Source organism: Staurois parvus, unplaced genomic scaffold (assembly GCF_062004578.1).
Source record: "Staurois parvus isolate SC_StPar_1 unplaced genomic scaffold, SC_StPar_1.0 ptg000298l, whole genome shotgun sequence".
NCBI lineage: Eukaryota > Metazoa > Chordata > Amphibia > Anura > Ranidae > Staurois > Staurois parvus.
In genome coordinates this window covers 3,161,545-3,179,107 of record NW_028318094.1, presented here as the reverse complement: position 1 = coordinate 3,179,107, position 17,563 = coordinate 3,161,545, and positions in this window count along the sequence as shown.

Below are 17,563 nucleotides of genomic sequence, written 5' to 3'. Positions count from 1 at the left end.
GTGTAACTGGTGTGTCCGGAACTGCTGCGACCTGTTAGTCCTGTTGAACACACAGCAAGCGACAAGGATTTCATCACTTCTGGTTTTGGTTTGCTGTTTACAACCCGTTCTTGGCTTGTGAAGCATCTGATCAAAACTATATTGGACTGATCAGATGCTTTTAAGCATAGAAGAGAGATCTGGGGTCGAACAGACAAGAGATCTATCAGTAAAGAGTAACTCACTGCCCATGCTATCACAAGGGATGTTTTAAGTCTCTTGTGATAGCAATAAAATTGATAAAAAAAGGGACAGTGTAAAAAAAAAAAAAAAATAAAGAAATACATTTTAAAAAAAATGAAAAGGGCTCTGATGGACGCGTCTTGAGATCCGCTCCGTCCACCTGCCAGCTAAAAACCGGCACTCACCGGCCCCGGGGGAAATAAACCACCCCACGTCGCTGCCGCTATCTGCCCGCACCTCAACAGCCATGCCCCGCAAGTGCAGAGCCCCGGATCACCCCGGGAAACTCACTAAATTCTTCCCTGCTCTGGGAAGCCAAGATGGCGGCCGCAACAGCATAGTGGAGGGAGAAGGCAGGCACGAGGAGGAGGACTGCAGAGCCCAGCACAGGGACCCGAGGCTCCAGGCATCGCTGTATCCAGGGGACCCTGGTGAGTTATCACCCCCCTTGTCTCCCACGACCAGCAGCCCTGCCAAATCCAGACCTCGTCTGGACCATGACCCGGACCCCCCATACCAAGCCATTACTCTCCTGCCTCCATCCCCCAATGTAGACCTCCCTGACATAGCCGCATTCCCTGCAGCGAACCAACCGCTCACAGAGGTGACAATGAAACATATGCTGACGTCCCTGCGCCAATCCCTGCAAAAGGACGTATTCACATCCTTAAACCAAATATCTACTGTGGTCCAACACCAAGAACGCAGAATAAACCACATCGAAAACAGCCTAGGTGACATAATAACAGCACACAATGATTTGATTGACACACACGCGGATCATTCGTCCGACATCGAACAAATCAACCTAAAACTGGCCGACTTAGAGGACCGTTCGCGACGCAATAACATCAAAATCAGAGGGATCCCTGAATCAGTAACAAATGAAAATTTGTTTCCCTACATACAACAATACGTCAAAATGCTGCTCCCAGCACTTCCGGACATAGAGCTTGCGATTGACCGGGCCCGCCGCTTGCCCAAACCAACATTTTTGTCAGCTTCAATCCCAAGAGATGTTCTAATTAGAGTACACTTTTACCATGTAAAGGAAAAAATTATGACGGCGGTCAGAAACATGCCACCTCTCCCCCCATCACATGCAAATCTCCGCCTTTATGAGGACCTTTCCAAAGCTACGCTCCTCAATAGGAAGAAAATGATTTCCATCACAAAGGCCCTCAGAAATCATGGTATAGCCTACCAATGGGGCTTTCCAACTAAACTAATAGTGCGGCGACAAGGCAGAATATTTACCGTTAAAAACCTGGAAGCAGGCATTGATCTGCTTAAAACCTGGAATATCCTCCCTGCAGATACACAAGACGCCATTCCTAACTCGGCCCAACATATGGAAGCAACATGAGCGACGCATGAAACATTCCAGGTGCAGACAAATGTCCTGCCCCCCCAGGGGACCTATTCTAAATGTCCAAATGTCTGGCGATCGGCCCTTATTTGAAGATGTTTGTTCTATCTGTTTTTGTTTGGCATGACCCTTCCCGGGGTCAAAGCCCATCTACACCCCTCAGTTCTAAAGTAGCAATGTTGGCTACTTGGCCTACCTGCTTTTTATGCAGAAATGTTTTTATTATCCTGTTTATCTCCACCCCCCTTCTTCCAAGGCACTGTCGAATACTCCTCTTTACTCCTACTCCCGCATTCCTACAGCCTACATGGCACAATAATCTCACAGCATCCATCCGAGCCATACTGGTACCACAAGCAAGCAACCAATTCCTATTTCTAGGAGATTACCGAGTCTTATTTCTCTTAAACAACAACCCGACACTGTACTTTCAACAAATACTTCCCTACCAATGATTACTATAACATCTCTCAATGTTAGAGGCCTAAACTCCCCATTCAAGAGATCACTGCTCTTTAAAGAAACCAGGAAATCCCAAGCTGACGTTTATTTCATACAAGAATCCCATTTTCCCACTGGAAAAGAACCTAAGCTACACCTCCACCACTTTTCACAACTTTTTATGGCTACCAACCCCAAGAAGAAAAATGGAGTCATCACAGCCATCAGCGATTCTCTCCCTTTCCGCCTCATCTCACAAATAGTCGACCCACTTGGACGCTTTCATATCCTTATCTGTCAGATCAATGACATAATCCATACATTGGTAAATGTATATGGCCCGAATAACAACCAATTGCAATTCTATCGGAAACTCTACAAGACCATCTCTACCCATAAACAAGGCAGACTCATAATTGGCGGAGACCTCAACGTTATGAGCAACCCTCTTGTGGATTCATCATCCAAAAAGAAATCTACTAAATATACCTTTAACCGATTTCTACACGACCACGACCTATATGACATATGGAGATGCCACCATGGCTCCGAGAGAGACTATACTTACTACTCCCCCGCACATCTTTCCTATTCAAGGATAGATATGTTTATTACCGATAAATGGACATTACAGCAAGCGACTTCATCGAACATTGGCACTATATCCTGGTCAGATTATGCACCAATCAGTTTAACCCTAGATGATGATAGACGTTCGGCACTTCCGCCGATTTGGAGACTCAATTCCTCACTCCTTTCATTCCCGGACAATCGGAAGCATATCTTGGAAGCACATAATTTATTTTTTGCTACTAACACCACACCGGATATCTCAATCACCACACTCTGGCAAACATACAAGGCATACATGAGAGGTATCCTCATACAATTAAATTTGCGTATAAAAAGACAGAGGTCCCAACAAATCGACCAACTCCTAACCCCCATTAATCTAAATGAAGAACTCAACAAAAAAAATCCTAATCCCTCCACTTCTGCGACCCTAAATCAAGAAAGAAAGAAATTACATACCCTACTACTCCATTCATATGACACCAATCTCCAAAAAACGAAGACCAAATTTTATGCACTAGGAAATAAAGCAAGCTCTCTTCTTGCTAAGACCATTAAACATAAACGACTTAAGACCAAAATATCTATGATTCAACACCCAATCACACGTTCGCCGCTTTCAAACCCACAAGATATAGCCAATGCTTTTGCAACATATTATCAAACGCTATATAATATAAAAGATGACCCAAACACAACCCAACCTACGATTCCTACCATTGAAAGCTTCCTACATAACTCCAAGCTCTCCCGCATTACCCCCTCTCAACTTGAATCTCTATCTGCGCCAATCTCGTCAATAGAAATTGAAAAAGTTATCTCTACCCTACCCTTAAATAATCCCCAGGGAATGATGGATTCACTAATGAATTCTACAAAACGTTTGCTTCCGACCTCAAATCACACCTATCTGTTCTGTATAACCAAGCAGCTTCTACCGGTAAATTCCCTTCCGACATGTTGCAGTCGATAATCACTACTATTCCAAAACCGGGTAAAGACCCACAATCTACTCAAAATTACAGACCAATTTTGTTAATCAATACAGACATAAAAATATATGCCAAAGTGATTGCCCAAAGACTACTCCCCTATCTACCTGCGTTGATACATCCGGATCAAGTGGGTTTTATACATGGTAGACAGGCCCCAGATGCTACTAGGCGAATAATATCGCTTCTGCACCACCTAGAAACTGACAAACGTCCCTCTCTCCTCTTGTCATTAGATGCGGAAAAGGCTTTCGACAGAATTCATTGGCAATTCATGACACTTACACTACAAAAATTCGGCATTACTGGCTGGCTACTATCGGCGATTCTTGCTCTTTACTCTCAACCCTCTGCTAGAGTTTTAACTAATGGCACGCTCTCACAACCCTTCTCCATATCAAATGGAACCAGACAAGGGTGCCCCTTATCCCCCTTAATCTTTGCCTTACTAATAGAACCACTAGCGACTAAGCTCAGAAACGACCCAGAGTTCACGGGAGTCAAATATCATAGTACAGAACATAAAATCAGTCTCTTTGCAGACGACATCATACTCATAGTCACAAACCCACATAAATCTCTTCAGACGATACGTGCGCATATTAACGATTATGCAGAGGTTTCGTACTATAAACTTAATGAACCCAAATCATCAATATTAAACCTGTACACACCGCCCATAACCCAGGATTTACTATCTAAGCAGTTCCCTTTTACCTGGGAAAAACACAGCATCCCATATTTGGGAATTAAACTCACCGCTAATACTAACCAACTCTACACAACTAACTATAGACCGCTTCTTGAAACTATCCCACAGGATCTCAAAAACCTACGTACTGCTACTCTATCTACACTAGGTAGAATAGCAACCCTAAAAATGTGTATACTTCCTAAAATACTATACATTTTTCGAATACTACCTATTCCAGTTCCCTACTCTTTTTTCGCCAAACTCCAGGCGATATTGAACAAGTTCCTATGGAACTCAAAAAAATCCAGATGCGCCACGAATTTACTAATACGCCCTACCCTCAGAGGAGGAGCAGGTCTCCCACACATGAAATCCTACTACCAAGCCATTCTGCTAGACCAGCTCTTCTTCTGGTGGCATCCCTCCCCTGAAAAACTATGGTCTACTATGGAAACATCTTTATACAGCCCACACGCTCTAAAGGACATGATGTTTCTACCTCGCACAGCTCAGAATCAAATACCCCATAAACACCCATGTATCCTTGCTTCCTTAACAGCCTGGTACGACTTTATTGACTATAACAAATCGGGGAACCACAACGTACAAGTCCCTATCCCACTATCATCCCTCCACCACATCATCCCCCACTTAAACCTAACGACATGGATGACCTCTGGAATACTTCATATTCATGACATATATACCTCAGACACATTAGACTCCTTCTACATCACCCAAAGTAAATTCCACCTCCCTGACACCGAACAATTTACCTATATGCACATAGCTCACGCACTCTACAAAACCAAAATTTTACATAACATAGAAATCCCTGCAACGGCTCATCATTTCTTACATAGAACTACCTACCCAAAGAAAGGAATTTCCACATTCTACACTCTTATACTCGAAAAGCAATTTGCAACGTATAGGTCTTCCTTAACCAACTGGGAAAAGAATTTGCACCAAGCCGTTTCTCCTACTGTGTGGGAAAAAACATTCACTATTACTTACAAGGCTTCAAAATGTTCTCCCCACTGGGAAACATACTTAAAAATTCTACACGAATGGTATATGACTCCTGTTAAGTTATCTTTATTTTATCCACAACAATCGCGAGCTTGCTGGAGACACTGTGGAGAGTCTGGTTCACTCCTCCATATACTTTGGAACTGTAAGTCGATTAAGTCTTACTGGAACAAATTTCTTCAGATATTATCCTCCATTACAGATACACTAATTACTCCAAGTCCTGCTTTGGCTCTCCTACACATTGGCATAGAAAATTCCCTATAGACTCAAGGACCATCATTTTACATACTCTAGCTGCTGCAAAAACCAATATTACCAGATTATGGCGCTCTAACACTACTCCCCCTCTGTCTCGCCTCTTTCAAGACCTTAATCTCCATTGTGAAATGGAAAAAAGAATAGCCTTACACAACTCAGCTTCCCACAAATTTAAAGTCCAATGGTCTCGATGGCTGAAACATCCAAATTGTTCCGTAAACTGATTACTAATACAACCCGTCCAAATTTAACAATAGTGTATTCCCAGGTGCCTTCCCTTCTTGTTTCCTTCCCCCTTCCAAACTTTCATCTCTTCCCCAATTATAAATTTTTTATGACTGCGAGAATGGTTCACTGACCAATGAGCATACCTCTCCTGTAAACATCTGAAACCTAAAATATCCCCGGCCTATTGGTGGGGATCCTTCACACCTGTTTATTCTCTGTATGTATTACAATTACCCAAGTGAACTCTTTATTCTCACATTCAAGATTTACCATGTTTTTCTCCTCTGTATGTCTGAAAACGTTTCTCAATAAATAATATTTGAACATAAAAAAAAATGAAAGTGCCCCCATCCTCCCATTCCCAAGCGCATTTAGATCATGCATTCATATGTAAATGTTGATCTCACCACACATGTGAGGTATCAACATGAACTTGAGAGCAATAATTCTGCCTCCAGACCTGCTGATTAACTCTACACTGGTAACCAGTAAGGGCTTTTAAAGTGTCACCAATAAATATTTTCATGACATGTTAGGCAACTATTTACTATGTGTAACATCATCTTTTATCAAAACAATTGGGTACTATATAGTGTTTTTGTGTATTACAATTCATCAAAGTGTATTTTTTCCTTAAAATTTGTGTTTTAAAATTGGCTGCACAAATACAGTTGCAAGAAAAAGTATGTGAACCCCTTGGGATTACGTGGAGTTTTGCATGAATTGGGCATAAAATGTGCTCTGAACGTCATCTAAGTCACAACAATAGAAGAACACAGTCTGCTGAACATAATACTACACAAACATTAGATGTTGCCATGGTTTAATTGCACATAACATGTAAACATTCACAGTGCAGGGAGGAAAAAGTATGTGAGGCCCTAGCTTAATGACTTCTCTCAGAGCTAATTGGATCCAGGAGTGAGCCAACCTTGACTCCAATCAGTGTGATGATATTGGATGTGTTGCTGACAGCTGTCCTGCCCTTAAAAAACACACACCTGTTTTGGGTTACTGGTTTCAAGAAGCGCTGTCTGATGTGAACCATGCCTCGCAGAAAAGAGCTCTCAGAAGACCTACGATCAAGAATTGTTGACTTGCATGAAGCTGGAAAAGGTTACAAAAGTATCTCCAAAAGCCTTGATGTTCCTGTGTCCACGGTAAGACAGACTGTCTACAAATGGAGAAAGTTTAGCACTGTTGCTACTCTCCCTAGGCGTGGTCGTCCTGTAAAAATGACTGCAAGAGCCCAGCGCAGAATGCTGCATGAGATAAAGAAGAATCCCAGAGTGTCAGCTAAAGACCTACAGAAATCTCTGGCACATGCTAACATTTTTGTTGACACATCTACAATAAGGAAAACATTAAACAAGAATGGAGTACATGGGAGGACACCACGGAGGAAGCCATTGCTGTCCAAAAAGAAGATTGCAGCACGTTTGAAGTTTGCAAAAGAGCACCTGGATGTTCCACAGCACTACTGGCAAAATATACTGTGGACAGATGAAACCAAGATTGAGTTGTTTGGGAAGAACACACAACACTATGTGTGGAGAAAAAAAGGCACAACACACCAACATCAAAACCTCATCCCCACTGTAAAACATGGCGGAGGGAGCATCATGGTTTGGGGCTGCTTTGCTGCCTCAGGGCCTGGACGGATTGTTGTCATTGATGGGAAAATGAATTCCAGAGTTTATCAAGACATTTTGCAGGAAAACGTACGACCATCTGTCCGCCAACTGAAGCTCCGCAGAGGATGGGTGATGCAACAGGACAATGACCCAAAGCATACAAGTCATTCAACAAAACAATGGCTGCAACAGCACAGAATACGCCTTCTGGAGTGGCCCAGTCAGAGTCCTGACCTCAACCCGATTGAAATGCTGTGGCATGACCTTAAGAGAGCGATTCACACCAGACATCCCAAGATTATTGCTACACTGAAACAGTTTTGTGAAGAGGAGTGGTCCAAAATGACTCCAGATCGTTGTGCAGGTCTGATCTGCAACTACAGGAAACGTTTGGTTGAGGTTATTGCTGCCAAAGGAGGGTCAACCAGTTATTAAGTCCAAAGGTTCACATACTTTTTCCTCCCTGCACTGTGAATGTTTACATGTTATGTGCAATTAAACCATGGCAACATCTAATGTTTGTGTAGTATTATGTTCAGCAGACTGTGTTCTTCTATTGTTGTAACTTAGATGACGTTCAGAGCACATTTTATGCCCAATTCATGCAAAACTCCACGTAATCCCAAGGGGTTCACATACTTTTTCTTGCAACTGTATATATACACTATAATGTCAAAAGTATTGGGACGCCAGTCTTAACATGCACATGAACTTTAATGACATCCCAATCTTAGTCCGTAGGGTTCAATATTGAGTTGGCCCACCCTTTGCAGCTATAACAGCTTCAACTCTTCTGGGAAGGCTGTCCACAAGGTTTAGGAGTGTGTCTATGTGAAGGTTTGACCATTCTTCCAGAAGCAAAGGTGCAAGGTCAGGCACTGATGGAGAAGGCCTGGCTCGCAGTCTCCGCTCTAATTCATCCCAAAGGTGTTCTATCGGGTTGAGGTCAGGACTCTGTGCAGGCCCAAACTCTCTCATCCATGTCTTTATGGACCTTGCACTGGTGCGCAGTCATGTTGGAACAGGAAGAGGCCATCCCCGAATTTCATTTATGTACAGCGCTGCATGACTGCACAATTGTCAGTAAAAATAATGCACCACCATATCGCAAAAAATGGCCTGATCAGGAAGGGGGGTAAATCCTCTGGAGTGCAAGTAGTTAAGCTGATTTAAACTGAAAGTTAAGCTGTGCTAAGGAACCATGTTCCTTAGTGCATTTAAATGTTTTATAGTAAAGATTATCTGTCATTTTTTAAATTATATTTCAGAGACCAAAGTAATGTGTAATACACACCTAATATCCTAAACCTTTGATTCACATTCTAAGAAAAAAATGGCTGGGTTTTAAATACAGCTCTGCAGAAAACAAATAGCACGTAAGATACTTACAACTGACAAGAGTTATTTGTCTCCAGAGGAAAATTTCACCATATCCCTAAAAAGTTTGGATCTTTATGGGCATGACTGGGTTAATGAGTTGTTTAATAGCAGCTTCTTAGCAATCTGATAAATCAGAAAATGATTGCAAATGTGTGCATGTTTTAAATTTCGATTTTTCACTCCAGAGAAAACTGTCAGTATACTATGACTTTTTAATTGGCCTTCTAAACAAACTGCTCATTTATAGCAAAGCTGTGAATGTCTTGCCCTTTACTTTTATTTTCAATCTTGGTGGCACACGCTCTCTTGAATGCTTAATAGACTCTGCCGAAGCATTGATAATAACCAGAGCATAGAGCTGATCTAGTGAGATCAAGATATGACTGTGAAAACATCTTTTGCTAAAACAAAGTATATAACTTTTTGTTAAACAAAAATACCGTATTTGGGGGATGCTGGAGGGAAATTCCTATTAACAAAAAAAAATTATTTTTCTGTTGTAACAGGTTTGTTTTAAGGCTTTAAAGTGGAACTCAACCTTGGAAAACCAAGGGGAAATCATGATGGTACCCTTTTATTAGAGTGTATTGATACATGGTGTTCAGTCCTAGCTACATATTACCCTGTGTATAGCTCGACATGCAGTTAAACCATCCTTTTCTGCAATAAGTCAGACTGAATGTAATCTTGAAGCTTTATTAACAAAACAGAGTGGGAAAAAACAGAAAAGAAGTACGCATAATAAATATATGAAACATACAAACACAACAAAATAATTAGGCTGTAGATGGTCACCAGCAATACTGCTGTCAGAGATGTAATTTTAGTCTAGGATATGTGCTGCAGAGAATTATAGCTAGTTCCTTCTCTATCAGTTTCCAAAATGGAGTCTGAGCTCTCAAGATGCACCTGTCTCTTTTTTTCTTACAGTTGCAAGAAAAAGTATGTGAACCCCTTGGGATTACATGGAGTTTTGCACAAATTGGGCATAAAATGTGCTCTGAACGTCATCTAAGTCACAACAATAGAAGAACACAGTCTGCTGAACATAATACTACACAAACATTAGATGTTGCCATGGTTTAATTGCACATAACATGTAAACAGTCACAGTGCAGGGAGGAAAAAGTATGTGAACCTTTGGACTTAATAACTGGTTGATCCTCCTTTGGCAGCAATAACCTCAACCAAACGTGTCCTGTAGTTGCAGATCAGACCTGCACAACGATCTGGAGTAATTTTGGACCACTCCTCTTCACAAAACTGTTTCAGTGTAGCAATATTCTTTGGATGTCTGGTGTGAATCGCTCTCTTAAGGTCATGCCACAGCATTTCAATCGGGTTGAGGTCAGGACTCTGACTGGGCCACTCCAGAAGGCGTATTCTGTGCTGTTGCAGCCATTGTTTTGTTGAATGACTTGTATGCTTTGGGTCATTGTCCTGTTGCATCACCCATCCTCTACGGAGCTTCAGTTTGGCCTAATGGTGTTGGGTTTGCCTGGTAAGTACAGAGTATAGGCTTTTTCTATTAGTGGCTCAGGGTAACCCTTTTCTCTGAATTTGCTTTGTTTTTGAGAGTGATACTTAGATTGATGTAATCAAATTGTTTGATCAAATTGTTTGATACAGTTTTGTCGAAGGTGGCAGAATTGGCTCTTTGGTATGTTGTGCATCCATGTAGGATAATTACAACTCTGATAATGTAAAAAAAGAATTTCCTGCTATTGGCTTAGTATAGTTTTTGGATATAATTTATCAGTTATCATGGCTCATTTCTAAATCCAAAAAGGCAAGATGATCTGGATGTTTCTCAAATGTGAAGGATAGGCCAAAGGGATTATTGTTACAGTGAGCGACAAAATTATCTATGAGAGGTGTAGATCCATCCCAAATGACAATGATGTCATCTATATAGCAACCAAAAAATATGAGGTGTGTAGCAAAGGGATTATTATGCCAGATATAGAGATTCTCCCAATAGCCCATGGCTAGACTGGTATAGGAAAGCGCAAAATTGGCTTCCATAGCAGTCCCTTGGAGCTGAAGGAAAAACTCTCCATTGAAATTGAAGTACTTATGTGTTAAACAGAAGTTGATGGCTTGAAGTATAAAATCAGCTTGTTTGGGATTAATGAGGGGGTCATGGGATAAAAAGTACTGTAGGGCCAGGAGCCCCAGATTATGAGGGATGGATGTATATAATGAGCTAACGTCCAAAAAGGCCCAACTGTAGGTGGGATTCCAGTCATATGGAGTAGATGTATAGGGTGGGCCCCATCTCTGATATAAGACTGTAAACCATGAGCAAGTGGCTGTAAGAAAAAATCTATATACTGCAAAAAACCACTAGTAATACTATCCATGGAAGCAACGATGTGTTTCCCAGGTGGATTGGTTAGGCTTTTGTGCACTTTTGGAAGATGGTTAAAGTAGGGGGTATTGTAAAATGTGTTGCGTAAAAAGAGGCTTCCAATTTTGTGATAACTCCCTGGGAAAGGGCAGAATCAACCAGAGAGTTTGCCACTATTTGAAATTCAGGGTCTTTCTTCAATTTGGTATATGTGACAGAATCTGAAAGTAGTCTAGTGGCCTCAGCTATATAATCTATTCTGTCTTGTAAGACTATACCGCCTCCCTTGTCTGCAGGTTTAATGATTATATTAGTGTTGTCAGTGAGGTTTTTTTAATACTTTTTTCTTAGAGGGGTGGAGGTTGTCATATCAAGCTGTTTTAGTTTTGCATAATTTTGTAAGATCTGAATAAACCACTTTATTGAAGGCCTCTACAAAAGGACCCTTGGCATAAGAAGGAAAAAAAGTTGATTTCGGCCTAAGGGTAGTGTGTTTAATCTGTGGGGAGGTAGCCAGATGTTAAGTAAGTAAAATCAAGTTCTTTTTCCAGATTGTCATCATACAGTTGCTGAACTGTAGTAAGGACATGTTGGTCAAGGTCTAAATCTAATGCTAGAAAAGGGGATACGGTGGGGGGAGTATTATTAGATGAAGGAATATATATTTTGAGGGACTTAAAGTGGTAGTATCTCTTGATAGTAAGCTCTCTGATACATAGATTGAGGTCTTTGAATAATGAAAATGAGTTGGGACCTATGGTAGGGGCAAAATTCAGTCCACGTTTCAAAAGAGAGGTTTCATCTAGGGAGAGGTTATGTGAGGATAAATTGAAGATTTTTATAGTTTGCATATTTTGTGTAAGCCTTCTGGGTAGTTTTCGTGTCTGCCCCCCTCTGCATCCTCTTTTGTGAGCTTTCTTTTTAGGTTGCTGTTCTGAGGGGGACTTTGGCATAAAAAAGGTTGGGGAGTAGAGGGAGGGATGGTCTTAGTAGCCATGGAGGGGTTGTGAATGAATGAGTTATCTGTCTTTTTTTTTATTATAGGTAGATGGTTTCTAAGAAACTGATGAACTGGGGATAGGGAAATCTATGTTGAGGAGTTCTGGATTAGGCGAAGAGTTATGTCTGGATGTAAGTGGGTGGTTGTTATTGGAGGTATGGGTTATTGATGTAGTCGATGAGGGAAGGGGATGGGCTATCTAGGTCTGTTTCTCGGTCACCCATGGAGTAGATATGTGGGTGGTTCTCAATATGGTATTATGGGGGAGTGCTGGCCGAGGTGAATTTTTAGGAGGATGGGAAGTATTAGGAAAAGGTTTAACTATATAAGGACCATGTAGACTGATAAAGCGATTGGTGAGACGGACCACAGAGGGATCTAGGGTTAGGAGTGATGGGATATCATAATGACGTTGGAATTATAGTCATCAAGATCAAGTCTAAATTTATTTATGTTGATTTTGATGAGATGATCTTTTTTCTTTGTATTCCTCTTAAGTGTATTGAACCATGAAGTGGGGATAGAATTGTTTAAATCTACGAATTCAGTGGCTAGAATTTGTACCTTATGGGTCAGTTGTTAATATCTGGAATGTCTGTCCTGAATCAGGATAACCATCCATTTGGAGTTACAGAATTCTGAGATAGCAGCCCATTCCTTTTGGGTGTCAGGTGCAAGGAAAGGACAGAATTTGAAAACTCTAAGGCAGCGGTTCTCAACCTGGGGGTCGCGACCCCTTTGGGGGTCGAACGACCATTTCCCAGGGGTCGCCTAAGACCATCGGAAAACACATATTTCCGATGGTCTTAGGAACCGAGACACCGCTGCAGTCTCCGGCGATGTGTGGGCGGGATGATACGCTGCTGTCACCCGGCCACACCTCCGGGATCGCTCAGCAGCTCCGCCTCCTCGCCGCTGATTGGCCACCGGAACTGTAGCTCAGGAGAGGCACACAGGCGGCCAATCACCGGCGAGGAGGTGGAGCTTGGAGAGGAGGAGCCAAGCGGCAGCGCACGTACATCAAAGAAGACCGAGGGAGCGAGTGAAGAGGAGAGCGGCCAGAGAAGGAAGACAGCTGACAGGTAAGTGAGAGAGCGAGCCCAGGCTGGAGCAGGGGTCAGCAAGGTAAGTATCATTGGTGTCAGTGGGAGGAATAGTGCCCCATCATTTGTGTCACTAATACAAACGATGGGGCACCATTCCTCCCCCCACTGACACCAACGATGGGGCACCATTCCTCCCCCCACTGACACCAACGATGGGGCACCATTCCTCCCCCCACTGACACCAACGATGGGGCAGTATTCCTCCCCCCACTGACACCAACGATGGGGCAGTATTCCTCCCCCCACTGACACCAACGATGGGGCAGTATTCCTCCCCCCACTGACACCAACGATGGGGCAGTATTCCTCCCCCCACTGACACCAACGATGGGGCAGTATTCCTCCCCCCACTGACACCAACGATGGGGCAGTATTCCTCCCCCCACTGACACCAACGATGGGGCACTATTCCTCCCCCCACTGACACCAACGATGGGGCACTATTCCTCCCCCCACTGACACCAACGATGGGGCACTATTTCCCCCCCCCCCTGACCCCAACGATGGGGCACTATTCTCCCCTCCACCACACTGACACCAACGATGGGGCACTATTCCTCCCCCCACTGACACCAACGATGGGGCACTATTCCTCCCCCCACTGACACCAACGATGGGGCACTATTCCTCCCCCCACTGACACCAACGATGGGGCAGTATTCCTCCCCCCACTGACACCAACGATGGGGCACTATTCCTCCCCCCACTGACACCAACGATGGGGTACTATTCCTCCCCCCACTGACACCAACGATGGGGCACTATTCCTCCCCCCACTGACACCAACGATGGGGCACTATTCCTCCCCCCACTGACACCAACGATGGGGCAGTATTCCTCCCCCCACTGACACCAACGATGGGGCAGTATTCCTCCCCCCACTGACACCAACGATGGGGCAGTATTCCTCCCCCCACTGACACCAACGATGGGGCAGTATTCCTCCCCCCACTGACACCAACGATGGGGCAGTATTCCTCCCCCCACTGACACCAACGATGGGGCAGTATTCCTCCCCCCACTGACACCAACGATGGGGCAGTATTCCTCCCCCCACTGACACAAACGATGGGGCAGTATTCCTCCCCCCACTGACACCAATGATGGGGCAGTATTCCTCCCCCCACTGACACCAACGATGGGGCAGTATTCCTCCCCCCACTGACACCAACGATGGGGCAGTATTCCTCCCCCCACTGACACCAACGATGGGGCAGTATTCCTCCCCCCACTGACACCAACGATGGGGCAGTATTCCTCCCCCCACTGACACCAACGATGGGGCAGTATTCCTCCCCCCACTGACACCAACGATGGGGCACTATTCCTCCCCCCACTGACACCAACGATGGGGCACTATTCCTCCCCCCACTGACACCAACGATGGGGCACTATTCCTCCCCCCACTGACACCAACGATGGGGCACTATTCCTCCCCCCACTGACACCAACGATGGGGCACTATTCCCCCCCCCCTGACCCCAACGATGGGGCACTATTCTCCCCTCCACCACACTGACATCAACGATGGGGCACTATTCCTCCCACTGACACCAACGATGGGACACTATTTCCCCCCCCCCCTGACCCCAACGATGGGGCACTATTCCTCCCACTGACACCAACGATGGGGCACTATTCCTCCCACTGACACCAACGATGGGGCACTATTCCTCCCACTGACACCAACGATGGGGCACTATTCCTCCCACTGACACCAACGATGGGGCACTATTCCTCCCACTGACACCAACGATGGGGCACTATTCCTCCCACTGACACCAACGATGGGGCACTATTCCTCCCACTGACACCAACGATGGGGCACTACTCCTTCCACTGACACCAATGACATGGCACTACTCCTCCCACTGCAAAATTACAGTTATGAAGTAGCAATGAAAATAATTTTATGGTTGGGGGTCACCACAACATGAGGAACTGTATTAAGGGGTCGCGGCATTAGAAAGGTTGAGAACCACTGCTCTAAGGCCTCTAGGACACATCTTAAACTTTTTATATTTTTGTAGAACAAATTCATCCCACCATTGAATGCTGGCAGAATGAATGATTCTCTCCAATTTCTTGAATTTTCCACAAAGGGAGTGTGACGGACACAGCGTCAGACCCCCAGCCCTTCTCACCAACTCGTGACCGAAGGACTAGCCAATCTAAAACCGCTCTGTCACGTGCATAACAATGCCACACTCAGCTGCAACCCGCACAAAGATTTTCCAGCTCAATGGACCCCAACCTATGTGCCGCAGCCTGAGAGCGATTGTTACTGGGTCAGGTTAATTACGCAATTAACCCTTCACACTGCCACCACCGCCTTTTTGTACAGAGAAGGAGAAAACTCGCCAATCTTAGCAGTAACACTATGATGTTTGAATAAGCATCTGGATACACAGTCACCGCAGGCAGATGTATCCAGAGGTTTTAAAACACACAGTAGCGCTCTTCAGAGACAGGGATTCTTTGTTTGCATTAAAGAGCTTTAGAAACCGTTCAACACTTTTCAGAAAATAGGATTTATTACTAAAAAGGGTCAAAATGGTGCAATAAAAATATTTCCAGAAAAAGATGTAGCCAATATATATATAAGTACAGAGAGCAATACCAGAACAGAGGGATAACAGAAAGAAGTTTAGAGAGGTAGAATATTTGCCGTCAGCCTTGGTTTAAGCAGATCAAGGTCCTGAACAAAAGGGTCCCGTTCTCCCAAGTTGGTTCCTGATGTTAAAAAGGGAGAATTCTTCAACTTTTTTCTCTCAGGCCAGACAGCCTATTTTCTAGTCCACCGGCAGGGTGTCTCCTTAAAGCAGAGAACTAATCGCCTCATTTGGGGATGGTGTTTATGCGGGGAACTCTGTTATGACCAAACCCCTCACACGTTTATACCATGGTCAATAATCTTCCATAGGTACATGGAGCATCCTATCTACTGGTAGGATAATATGCAGAATCATCTGCTGAACGTCTAGATATCAGATATGACATATCTACGTGTGCTATTCTGGAATGTGTTTCATGTCCAGTGAAGGACTGGTTTATAGCTTTACGATCATCTCCGAGCGAGAAGCTAACAGGCACCTGGGCACTAGCTAATTTGGGATTACAACCATGAAGTATATCCAACTGTGCCTGATGTCCTTGTGAACCCAGCACACACACACCACATTCCTGAGGGAGGGGGATTGGAGGAAGACAGAATGATACAAGATGGGGAATCTTGAGCAAGATGGATGACCGCGTCCATATCTGTGTGCACAATTGCTACAGGGAGAACCTGTTTTTTCCTTTTAGTGTACAAAAGGGAGAAACAGTGGTATTCTGGAGAACTGTGTAAAGATTGTCTACTTGACTATATTTATGAGATTCTATATCAGAAAGAAAATCCATCCAATGTGCCTTGTGAACATGAGCTTTCCAACTTGCATGTATTTCCTATGCAATGCACAAAAATGCAATATAAGTTTGTTTGCTTTTTTTTTTCAGTGGATGCCATCACACTGCTTTTGCATGAACTAAAGTCATAGACATACGTGAAATTGCCTTGTGACTGTGTTGAGCAAGGCTGCTGGTATGAACAAGCCCTTAAAAGCAACTGCAAAGAGCTTTCAGTGGTTCCCCCTTTTCCCTGGAGGCTCCCTGTGTATGTATGTATAGGCCATGGACCCAGAGTTGGGCTTTAAGTGGAATACAGTTCTCCCAGCCAGATCCTTTTGCACAGAGTAAGCTTAAACAAATGAATGCAAGTATCTGGCACATTAGCTCTGGTGGTATAGGGATACGAAATAAGAGTCCATCACCCGTAGCAAAAAAACAAGGTTATTTGGCTTCCAGAAATGTAATCAAATGCACACAGGGCTCTTGATGTGATTCAGATGAGAAGAAGCACAAACACTCTTAAATCTACAATTCTAAGGGCAGACAAATGAAGCCTCTTAACCACCATCATACAGTTTTCTTTATTACAGCAAACTACTCTTGCTCTCCGGGACAGTTGGCATGAATGTCCTCTTACACTACATACATTTTGACACTGCTGTTTTCCTTTCAGGGATTATTATACAGAACACACATTTTTCAACATTACTGATACTGTAAGTATATCTTTTAAGTGTATCCAAAGATTATTTTTTTTTCACTTTAAATAAATTAGAAAATAGGTAAAGCCATTGTCAGGTGTTTATCTCTGTATGCATGTCTATTTGGGAGACTACCCCTCACCTTTTCACAAGATTTCCATTTGAAAGCAAGTGTAAATATAAATAAACT